At 46.6% G+C, this 12,927-nt stretch overlaps 1 protein-coding gene across 3 annotated transcripts in view; it reads right to left on the bottom strand.

Moving 5' to 3' along the window:
• Positions 1 to 12,215, bottom strand: part of LOC146782921 (beta-1,3-galactosyltransferase 5-like) — a 250,300-nt gene extending 238,085 nt beyond the window's left edge. The window contains exon 1 of one of the 3 annotated variants that reach the window (XM_085637975.1): positions 11,848 to 12,215. The gene's annotated coding sequence lies outside the window, so the exon portion shown is untranslated. Of the gene's footprint in view, positions 1 to 3,810; positions 3,900 to 11,847 lie in introns of those variants that run through there. The other 2 variants (XM_085637974.1, XM_085637973.1) reach the window with 2 other exon arrangements.
• Between the last annotated feature and the right edge of the window lie 712 nt (positions 12,216 to 12,927).

The following is a 12,927-nucleotide window of genomic DNA, read 5'->3' as shown; positions in this document are numbered from 1 at the left end:
CCCAATTGGCACCATTGTTCTATCTAGGGGCAGCATCTGCTTAACGTAACAGATCCATAACAACAAAATGGTGGCCCTCATAAATACCATCACTTTGGGGTACGCCTCTGGCTTACTGTTGCACTAGATAAAGTAAGACTTTATCCTCGAAGGAAGCAAAACATAAACACTGAAAAAGGACCAAAAACAACAACCGATATACCGAAACTGAAACAGGACTACTCCTGACCAGCTCAGTCAATGGAAAGAGATACAGGACTATCCGGATGGCACACTCCAATGTGGCGAACATCTTGGACTGTCTCTCTCTCTCTACCCATTCAGGTCAGAACCTCAATCTAAAATTTAATTAAATCATCTTTATTTTTCTATCTCTTAATCTTTACGGCCCTAGCATCTCCCCCGGCCCTCCATTCGCCTGCCTAGGCTCTATTACGCTACTTGATACATCTCCTACTACTCCCTTTGCACAAACTGTGCCCCCTCCTTCCCAAGCCCATCACCCCTCACAGTACCAACCCCCCTGTACGAGCCCATAAACACATATCGCACCATAGCCCCAGGCTACTCCCAACACCAGCACTCACCTTATCACACCGCCAAACTCTGCCGCTAGCCACACTCCCTTATTACCCCGACCAACATTTACACCCGAGCTCCAAACTACCCCACCCTCCACACCTGACGCATACATAAGACGGTCCCCCCTTCCTACCGCACCGGCAATGGCACCCATCATGGACTCATACACCACCACACTGATATCACGACCATTAACTACAATTAAGTGGCCCTCCCCACGAGACTCCACCATAAGACACTCCCCCCTTACTATGGCACCAGCAGTTACACCCTTATCAGACTCAGCATCCTCCCCTGGAAAGAATATTTCCCCCACCATTGTCAACACTACCCCGTGCGAACCCACCAATTCCACAACCACATCGCTACCACATACCTCTACGCCCCCTACAGCCACTCATCACTCCAGTCCAACACTCCCAGATATGGAGAGTGATCTAGATAGGACGCCTCATAATAGCCTTGAAGGAGGGCCACCCTCTATCCAACCTCGGGATGCAAGCACACCTCCCACACCCATAATACATCCACCGATCGGGCTCCCTCCCTCACCAGAACCCGGACTTGAAGAGATCATACTCTCGTTACGGCAAATCAAAGCAGCAATACAACTTTTATCTGACGTTCTTCTGAGTCAACCCTGGAACAACAGATTTACACGACAGACTAAGTCAAATTCGCACCATAACACCCTACCCTAGTCTAACAGTGCCTGCCCCACCATGGAACTCACAGGCGCACATACCTACACCATTAACTACCCCCCCCAATCTCTCAAAACAAGCGTCCAAACGCTTCAAACACAACATGATAAAACTAAACCCGGAAACACCCATCTCTGATCCCTACTTCTACACAAACATAGGACATATAACTACGGATATCATCTTTTACACTAAACGAAGAGCGCAAGGAGGAAAGCATTCCTAGAAATATTTGCGATCTGCTCCACCAGAAAAAACGCACATGGCCTCATTATCTATATCTCCCCCTCCCAAAACTTCAAAGTGGCAGCAACCATCACAATATATAATAACAGAACTATTCTCATGCAATCAACAGACCGCAGCCTAAACCTGTTGGATAACATCTTTCCCATTATCAAGGAACAAGTGAGAAAAGCACAAGCCCCGGCTCAGGCTACTCCCAACACCAGCACTCACCTTATCACACCACCAAACTCTGCCGCTAGCCACACTCCCTTATTACCCCGACCAACATTTACACCCGAGCTCCAAACTACCCCACCCTCCACACCTGACGCATACATAAGACGCTCCCCCCTTCCTACCACACCGGCAATGACACCCATCACGGACTCATACACCACCACACTGATATCACGGCCATTAACTACAATTAAGCGCCCCTCCCCACGAGACTCCACCATAAGACACTCCCCCCTTACTATGGCACCAGCAGTTACACCCTTATCAGACTCAGCATCCTCCCCTTACTGCACTCAATTGTCAGCCCCTCATCGTGAATTCAGCAAAATCACTGAGAATATCTCTGGACAGAAACCTCAATATGCAAAAACACATCAGCAACGCAACAAAAGGAGCAAACTTTCAGATAAACACTTTGAGAAAACTGAAACCTTTCCTGCCAGATAAGGACTTCAAACTGGCAGTACAAGCTCTAGTTGTCCCGGCAGTGTCTCTCTCTGCTGCCTGCCCAGAGCGGCAACTGTCCCTCTAAGAGCCTCAATCAACGCCGCAGCGAGGCTTATCATTGGCTCCAAAAGAAGTTCCCACATATCCCCTGACTTAAAATCCCTTAACTGGCTACCTTTTGAAGCCACAATTCATTTGAAAATGGCATGTATGACTCATAAAACCATCACAATACACCCAGCTATCTGGCACAGAAACTGGTGCCCTCGTGTGGGGCTAGATCTTTAAGATGTGCTAACAACTTTCTACTGAAACCTCAAAGATTCAACAAGAAAAAAACGTATAAGCGAACATTTTCAGGGATGGCGCCCAGAATTTGGAATGCTCTTCCCCCAGAAACCAGACTTAATCCATCTATTGCACTTTTAAAAAAAGAAGTGAACTCGCTCCTCATGGCTAAATTCACCTGAGCAGGGGCTAGTATCCTCCACGTTAAACTTTATAATGTTCACTGCCCAGCCAGATATCCTAGATATTGTATCTATATTATGCTTGATATACAGTGAACGCTTTGTTTTGTATTTTATACCGTGTATCAATGATTGGTTGATTACACTACCATTGTCTATCAGCGAACTTTATGCTATTTACAGTGTTTTTATGTAACTAAGACTCTACCTTGTAAAGCGCTGATGTCCGCAAGGGTCTAGTTTGCGCTGTATAAAACTCTAAAAATAAATAAATGCCAGCCCTGCACTTCTCAAGAAAAACCTGGGATGAAGTAAAGGTTTCTCAACAGCAGTTTAACATAAGTAAAACCCATACTTTTCAACGGCGGTCCAGTAGAAACCATTGGTCAACTGGAAATGCCCAATATAAGTAAGATCACAAAACCTTGTGCAAGTTGTCAGGAGTTGCAAGAGTGCGTCCCCTTGACAGACATCTCAGCAGACACTGCACAGACATTGTTACGTTTCAAGCCAAATAACACTGATGTGGCTAAAAAGCCAACCTGCCGTTCAGCCTGCCCGCGCTCAACACCGCGACTGACTGTACATCCGTTGCCTCGATTGTAAACACATTAGTAAAATATGAAATATGATTACACATCTTATTCTGTATCACGTGTGTGCATACTTCATACAGTTGCAACTGGATAGAAAACACTTCCTACAACAATACTAAATATTACAACCAATATTTGGTCTTTTTAAAGCACTTGAATCACAGGTCTTTCTATAAGTGACCCAGAATAAAAGACTGGATCGGCCCCAGATAGGATTCAAACACGCCCTGCAAGTTGAACACACAGACCTCGTGCAGACGCTTTAACCCTCCGAGCTGTCTTCCCAGCTTCTATCGGTTAAAAACCTACCCATGTGTGTCATCAGCCCCTAAACGTAGCCTCCTCTGAGACTGGCATTCCTTGCCCATTAAAAGGTGCGCGCCTTTCAATCATGAAACTGCGACATCTTCAGAGATATACAGATGAATACAGACAAGACAGGTTATGCTGTGATGTTATTCTGAGTTTTATGTTGGAATAAATTGTATTTTATGTCATGAAGCATTGGTGGTATTTGCATATAGGGTCCATGAGGGGTCTACTCACAGCTCAAGTCGTGCCTCAGCAGGATCCGGGGTGCAGGAGCCGAGAAGCTGGAAGTGAGTGAGGAGAGACTGCGCCAGCACTAGGTACCCTCAGATAACATCTTAGAGTTTATGAGGTTTACAAGGACCATAAAACAGGAAGGTATGTTAAAGGAGGCGCCTTGGCAACCAGCCCTGATCTGAGGACAGATGCTAAAAGCCAAACAACCCCTATCATCTGACAGCTGACATAAGCAGTTACCAGGACTGACTGGCAGAGAAGAAGAGGGCTTGTGTAGCGCTCGGGGACTGGGGTTTCTAAGCACCGGCTGAGAGGGGTAGTATGGCCTGGTAGTGCCTAAGTCCCCTTTTCCTTTTGGACCCAGACCAACCCACCCTTGGATGGATGGGGACTTCCTCCCTCCTCCAAGGCAAGCATTTAATACCACACAATTTTTGGGATTAGGGGGTGTGACCCCCCGGCCGTATTTCTCACGAAATTAAAAAACATTGATTAATATTGACATTATGTACAATTACGCAGAAAGTCCAGATACATTGTTAGACACATGATGTCACTTGATTCACTTTAACATGCTCTAATACAGAGACCACTCCTACCGTAATCTAACATGCATATATTTACTTTCTGCGTACCTCCTCTAGAGCCTACGGCAAAGTCAATGACTGGCAGCCGCCAAGTCCCGGTCAACTACAAATACTCCACTGGAGTAAGCTTGCGCAGGGGGTACGGCTTATCGGACGGTTCCTTTCCCCCGGGCCCCCCTACGCCCTAGCCTTAAACTCCATAACGGGGGCTTAAAAATTCGCATACTCGTGCCCTGATGCGCATGCGTGTGTGAGGGTGGCCACAGGCCCACTAGAAAGAGTGACTCCCCCAGCCCCGCACCCCTACTTACCAGCTGTTACTGCCCCTGGCGTTACATGGTTCTGACCGCTAAGGACCGAAGACTATGCTTACCAATCATGACCTTACCGCCTGACAGGAGACACACAACTAAATACGACAATATTGCGTGAATCAATATATCATCTACTGACACTTTTATAAAATGTTATATCAACTTCCTTAACTTTATATCAACATAACTGTAACTGAATATGACATATATTCTAACCCTGGGCGTAGTTCGCGTAGTAGCGCTACGCGTAGCTACGCGAAGTGCACTTTGCACTACGTGAGATACGCGTAGCACTACGCGAACTGCGTAGTGCTCTGTTCGCGATCATTGCACAGTGCCGGATGATTGTTCGCACTGTACAATCATTGAAAACGGCATCTTGCATAGTGCGAGCTGTCGTTTTCTGCCGCTCGATTAGATTTTTACTCGAGCGGCAGCTTTCTCAACGTGGACTGGTAGTTTCTCATCGCGAGTGGTCGCGAGCATACGCGACCACTCGCAATGAGAAACCTGACCTCCCCGTGGTGAGAATCTCTCCGGGAGGTTTATTTTCCACGCTCGCGATCGCCAACTTGATGTTGCTGATCGCGAACGAGGAAAAAGTCTCGTCGGGATGTCATTTTGCTCACTCGCGGTTGCCAACTTGACGTTGAGGACCGCGAGCGAGCAAGAAATGCCAACTACGCTACGCAATTTTGCACTGTGCTACGTTCAATTCGCGTAGCGCGAAGTAGCACAAACTACAGAAACTTCACGAGCGTAGCGTAGTTGTCCACCCAGGGTTAATACATTCACACTTTTATTACAAAATTACTAAACTTCATGATATTTACATATGATCGTAGCTCCTGAGATACCTGCAATGAAACTTTTTAGAGAACCAAGCAAAATTACCTTGCTGACACACACATATGGGCTGCTTGCCTTAGGGGATGGTGGGTGGGGAAAAAAGAGTTACGGGCCGCTGGTGGCCCGGGTGCCGTTCTGCAGGGGAGCAAAGGAACAAGAGACTGTTCCCGCTCCCGGCACCCCCTTTAAAAGGGAAGCACTGGGCATGCCGGTCTAAACCGGTATGCCCTTATGTTGCAGGATCATGTGAACCGGAAGCACTAAAGTGCTTCCGGTTCATGCCCGTAACCTGCCCCCATTGGCTGCGCAGCGGAAGTGCGGGTGCCGCGTCATCACCTGGCGCGGCGACACCCCCACCTCCCCCAGGTCACCGGGGACCGGCGCAACCGCCATTATGGCGGCCCGCGCTGTGCAGCGCTCAGCCTTGCCCATATGGCCTGGTAGTGCCTAAGTCCCCTTTTACTTTTGGACCCAGACCGACCCACCCTTGGATGGATGGGGACTCCCTCCCTCCTCCAAGGCAAGCATTTAACACCACACAATTTTTTTGATTAGGGGATGTGACCCCCCGGACGTATATATTACGGAATTAAAAAACATTGATTAATATTGACATTATGTACAATTACGCAGAAAGTCCAGATACATTGTTAGACACATGATGTCACTTGACTAACTTTAACATGCTCTAATACAGAGACCACTCCTACAGTAATCTAACATACATATATTTACTTTCTGCGTACCTCCTCTACAGCCTACGGCAAAGTCAATGACTGGCAGCTGCCAGGTCCCGGTCAACTACAAATACCCCACCGGAGTAAGCTTGCACAGGGGGTACGGCTTATCGGCCGGATACTTTCACCCGGGTCCCCCCTACGCCCTAAGCCTTAAACTCCATAGCGGGGGCTTACAAATTTGCATACTCGCGCCCTGATGCGCATGCGGGTGCGAGGGTGGCCACAGGCCCACGGGAAAGAGTGACTCCCCTGGCCCCCGCACCCCGACAGCCTACTTACCGGCTGTTACCGCTCCTGGAGTTACATGGTTCTGACCGCTAAGGACGGAAAACTATGCTTACCAATCATGACCTTACCGCCACAGGACAGCATAGTTGCCCGACTATCTGTCCTCCCCCTCAGCCCACTAGGAGTTCATGCCCTGTAACTCGCGCCCTCCAACCATGCTAAAATGTCCTCCATGAATGCCTGATTCCCTTTGAATGATAGGCGAACTCCATCTTGCAAAAAAGACTGATAACCCCGGATGTACCCATGTCCTATTGAATTCAGTTTCGGGGTCCTGAACGGCTTTATCAAACTTAATGTTGATCCGCTTTACCACGTGATTCAATGCTCGCACTGACTCGCCCCCTCTCCATTGGAACCTTGGGACTACGTGAGACTAGACGATCATAGCATTGGGGCACCTCTTTGCCAACCATCCCACCTCAGTGAGCAGCTCCTCAACTAAAACCCTTCGTCCCAGGCAAGCCGGGTCGTTACCCCCTAGGTGCAGGATCCAGATTGCTGGTGGTCCCTTACTTTGTTTTTAAAGCGCGGTTCACCAACTCCCTGGATTGCCCCACGCACAGTCTGCCCTGTCCCTGAAACTCTATTCTTGTTCCCAACGTACGCGCCCTGGCCTTGTGACACTGCAAGCAAACGTGAAAATAGAACATCCGTCAGTGTATTGCCCTACCGACAGGCTAAAAAACCTACCCCACAGCATATGATTCTATGTACCAGTGTACTGATGCAAACTTCTCCCTGAGTCACAGGATAAAGAATCTTGCAATTCACATAAAACAGAACCAATGGGCTAGAGCATGTGCAGCCGCACATAGCGCTTATAGCAGTTAGAGGACTACCTACCGATCCTCTTGACCTGCTCCTCCCTTATACCCGTTGCCACAGCCTCGGTGGCCGCCCCAATTCTAAAGGAGTGGGACCCAAAGTTTGCCGAATCCAACCCGGCATCCTGGATGGCCAAACCCATGACTCTTCTGACCTGAAAGATAGTGAGGAGTGACCCATCGCCGTGTAGCAGAAGTGGTCCTGACTAGGCCCACGTCCGCTGTGCCATAAAGGCCTCTAGTCTGGCAACGGGGCAGCACGTATTACCACTGCTTGCCACACCCATTCCAGATCTTCCGGTCCCCACTTCTTCTCCACATCTCGCCGTCATTGTGGTGTGGATCACCTCACAGGTATCACATTTATGGATCCACCATACATAAAGGAACATAAAAACACAGATGATTAGAGCTCCTAGCCTTTGGATAAGAGATACGGTTTGTATGCCAGGCCCATTGACTACATCATGAGACTGTACCCCCCTTACCACCCACACCCTCGGCCCAGGGTGCATAGGTACTGTGTGACACAACGCGGACATCAAATGTGCAACCAAACGGATGCATAGGTACTGTGTGCCACCACATACGTATCTAGTGCAAAAAGAGTACAAGCACAGGGTGCATAGGTACTGTATGATACGAGCTAGGCATCTGATGCAGAAATGTGCCCAAGTGCACAGGGGACAGTGTGACACAACACAGGAATATAATGCTTAATTGTACAGGCCCAAGGGTGCATAAGTACGGTGACACAACACGGACATCCAATGCATAAGCGTTCAGGCACCCGGGCACAGAGGTACTGTGTGACACGATACATTAATAGTATAAGTGTACGAGCACAAGGGTGCGTAGGTACTGTGTGACGAACCACAGGCATATAAAGCTTGATTGCACAAGTACAAGGATGCATAGGTACCGTGTGACACAACACAGACATCCAATGCATAAGGGTGTAGAAGTACTGTGTGATACAATACATCACTTTTTATTATAAGCGTACGAGCACAAGGGTGCATAGGTACTGTGTGACAATCCACAGGCATATATTGCATACGTGTACAAGCACACATGTGCAGAGGTAGAGTGTGACATAACCAGCTTCCAATGCATACGTATACCTGCGATGGGTGCATAGATGCTTTTTAACACAGACTCCTAACTCATATGTGTAACAGCACACGCGTGCATACGGCACTCTCGAAGGTGTGACAACAAGGCCTGGGATGTATGGATGTGACATCACAAGTACTGATAATGTATGTAAGTGACATCACAGAGGCAAGCGCCTCGCAAGACTGACATCAAAGACTTGGAATATATTGATGTGACATCACCACGGCTTGGAATGTCTTGATGTGACGCCAACAGTAGGGCAGTCATGTTTCAACCTGAAAAAACTTCACTGGTTTGACCATTCCGGTGGCAAATAATTGTCACTCCCTGGATGCGTAGCATTGTTTTCTCAGATTGACCCGACACATTCTCACTCCACAAGTAAGTTCTACCACAAAACGTGGCATTAGCGAGCTAACCAGGCTGTCATCAATCTTTAGCAAGCATTGATATGTTCGCTTCCGCAAGGATTTGTTTGTTGAACTACAATAAGAATAACGGGTAACATACCGTATATATACCTTGCTGGCTGACCCAATACAGGGCTTTTTAAAACTTTACCTTCTGACCGCTTAGCATAGCCCCAGTTGCATTACATAAGGAACATTGAAATCAGACTTTCATTGAGAGCGCCTAGCATGGCACCAGTTGCATTAAGTGAGGAACATTGAAATCAGACTTTCAATGAGAGCGCCTAGCATGGCACCAGTTGCATTAAGTGAGGAACATTAAAATCAAAATCAAACTTCCAATTAAGAGCGCCTAGCGTAGTATCAGTTGCATTACATAAGGAACATTGAAATCAGACTTTCATTGAGAGCGCCTAGCATGGCACCAGTTGCATTAAGTGAGGAACATTGAAATCAGACTTTCAATGAGAGCGCCTAGCATGGCACCAGTTGCATTAAGTGAGGAACATTAAAATCAAAATCAAACTTCCAATTAAGAGCGCCTAGCGTAGTATCAGTTGCATTACATAAGGAACATTGAAATCAGACTTTCATTGAGAGCGCCTAGCATGGCACCAGTTGCATTAAGTGAGGAACATTGAAATCAGACTTTCAATGAGAGCGCCTAGCATAGCACCAGTTGCATTAAGTGAGGAACATTGAAATCAGACTTTCAATGAGAGCGCCTAGCATGGCACCAGTTGCATTAAGTGAGGAACATTGAAATCAGACTTTCATTGAGAGCGCCTAGCATGGCACCAGTTGCATTAAGTGAGGAACATTGAAATCAGACTTTCAATGAGAGCGCCTAGCATAGCACCAGTTGCATTAAGTGAGGAACATTGAAATCAGACTTTCAATGAGAGCGCCTAGCATGGCACCAGTTGCATTAAGTGAGGAACATTGAAATCAGACTTTCAATGAGAGCGCCTAGCATGGCACCAGTTGCATTAAGTGAGGAACATTGAAATCAGACTTTCATTGAGAGCGCCTAGCATGGCACCAGTTGCATTAAGTGAGGAACATTGAAATCAGACTTTCAATGAGAGCGCCTAGCATAGCACCAGTTGCATTAAGTGAGGAACATTGAAATCAGACTTTCAATGAGAGCGCCTAGCATGGCACCAGTTGCATTAAGTGAGGAACATTGAAATCAGACTTTCATTGAGAGCGCCTAGCATGGCACCAGTTGCATTAAGTGAGGAACATTGAAATCAGACTTTCAATGAGAGCGCCTAGCATAGCACCAGTTGCATTAAGTGAGGAACATTGAAATCAGACTTTCAATGAGAGCGCCTAGCATGGCACCAGTTGCATTAAGTGAGGAACATTAAAATCAAAATCAAACTTCCAATTAAGAGCGCCTAGCGTAGTATCAGTTGCATTACATAAGGAACATTGAAATCAGACTTTCATTGAGAGCGCCTAGCATGGCACCAGTTGCATTAAGTGAGGAACATTGAAATCAGACTTTCAATGAGAGCGCCTAGCATGGCACCAGTTGCATTAAGTGAGGAACATTAAAATCAAAATCAAACTTCCAATTAAGAGCGCCTAGCGTAGTATCAGTTGCATTACATAAGGAACATTGAAATCAGACTTTCATTGAGAGCGCCTAGCATGGCACCAGTTGCATTAAGTGAGGAACATTGAAATCAGACTTTCAATGAGAGCGCCTAGCATAGCACCAGTTGCATTAAGTGAGGAACATTGAAATCAGACTTTCAATGAGAGCGCCTAGCATGGCACCAGTTGCATTAAGTGAGGAACATTGAAATCAGACTTTCATTGAGAGCGCCTAGCATGGCACCAGTTGCATTAAGTGAGGAACATTGAAATCAGACTTTCAATGAGAGCGCCTAGCATGGCACCAGTTGCATTAAGTGAGGAACATTGAAATCAGACTTTCAATGAGAGCGCCTAGCATAGCACCAGTTGCATTAAGTGAGGAACATTGAAATCAGACTTTCAATGAGAGCGCCTAGCATGGCACCAGTTGCATTAAGTGAGGAACATTGAAATCAGACTTTCAATGAGAGCGCCTAGCATGGCACCAGTTGCATTAAGTGAGGAACATTGAAATCAGACTTTCATTGAGAGCGCCTAGCATGGCACCAGTTGCATTAAGTGAGGAACATTGAAATCAGACTTTCAATGAGAGCGCCTAGCATGGCACCAGTTGCATTAAGTGAGGAACATTGAAATCAGACTTTCATTGAGAGCGCCTAGCATGGCACCAGTTGCATTAAGTGAGGAACATTGAAATCAGACTTTCAATGAGAGCGCCTAGCATAGCACCAGTTGCATTAAGTGAGGAACATTGAAATCAGACTTTCAATGAGAGCGCCTAGCATGGCACCAGTTGCATTAAGTGAGGAACATTGAAATCAGACTTTCATTGAGAGCGCCTAGCATGGCACCAGTTGCATTAAGTGAGGAACATTGAAATCAGACTTTCAATGAGAGCGCCTAGCATGGCACCAGTTGCATTAAGTGAGGAACATTAAAATCAAAATCAAACTTCCAATTAAGAGCGCCTAGCGTAGTATCAGTTGCATTACATGAGGAACATGGAAATCAGATTTTCAGAGAGACTTTGAGGGCGCTAAGCATAGTACCAGTTTCATGACATGAGGAACATTGAGATCAGACTTTCAATGAGAGCGCCTAGCATAGCACCTGTTGCATTAAGTGAGGAACATTGAAATCAAACTTCCAATTAAGAGCGCCTAGCGTAGTATCAGTTGCATTACATGAAGAACATTGAAATCAGATTTTCAGAGAGACTTTGAGAGCACTAAGCATAGTACCAGTTTCATTACATGAGGAACATTGAGATCGTACCTTCAAATGAGAGCACTTACCCACGATATGTTCCGAACTGTATTTTCAGGATCTGCCTGACATGGATCTTTTCCACCCACATATCGATGGAACCGTGTGCTATAGGATTCCATGGAGTGGGCACACTGCACTCACTCCCAGCATCGCCCTGGGTGATTTCAATCTCCGTTTACCTGGAGCCATAAAACACAGCGGCAAATCGCTTCCATTCAGGACCATATCTCCATGGAATGGCTTCTGTTAAGCAGCTACCTGGAGCCCTAAATGCAGTGCGTGTGATGCAAGCTTGCTGGCGGACTGGAAAGCCAGTTGCTGCGCCCTCTGAAGTTGGGAGCCTTTGACTCCAGAACCTCCCTTGTCAGCTGCCGCTCGTTCTGAGAAAAGAAAACACACATTTGTTCTCTCACTGCTACCTGGATATGATAGCAGTCAGGGAGTATACCTAATAAACCTATCTGCGATGACATTTTTACGGGAAGCAACCCCATACAGCATGAAGCACTAACAAGCGTTAAAAGACATAAAACACAGTACTTATTGCTATAAAATAGAAGAGCCACTGTTCAAAATGATGATGATTGCTCATAACTGCCAACATCAACTTACCGTGTGTTTCCTTCTTCCTACCGCCCCTTCCAATAAACCTAAACCGAAAAAGGTTTTCTCCCTCCCATTGATGAATGCACATGAGCCACTTAAAAAGCGGGGTGGCATTTTGGGCAATACATGTACATAAACCGCTGTGGTAGGAGGATATGACCTACACAACCAACAAATGGATGTACGCCCTGAAGTGAAAGGATGGCAAATCCCTACACATGACATTTCCTCTGAATCGTGAGACTGGCCCCCAACACCTATGTGTGGGTTCAGAAGAGACAGTGCCGCTTCCCAACTTAAAACGGAAATGCTTCCCATGAATAGAAAGAAGATTTTGATTCGTATGGTTAAAGGTGTTCCACTATACAGCGCTTGGGCAGGTCAATCCTTGTGCTTAGGGCTTCAATGAAGCATCCTATGATGAAGAACTAGGAACCCCACCCCCGATAACATTTCAAAAGAATCTAATGGGTAGCATTCAAATAGCCATTCTAATTCTG

Source organism: Triturus cristatus, chromosome 12 (assembly GCF_964204655.1).
Source record: "Triturus cristatus chromosome 12, aTriCri1.1, whole genome shotgun sequence".
In the NCBI taxonomy this organism is placed as follows: Eukaryota; Metazoa; Chordata; class Amphibia; order Caudata; family Salamandridae; genus Triturus; species Triturus cristatus.
This window is presented reverse-complemented; position numbering and strand designations above follow the sequence as displayed.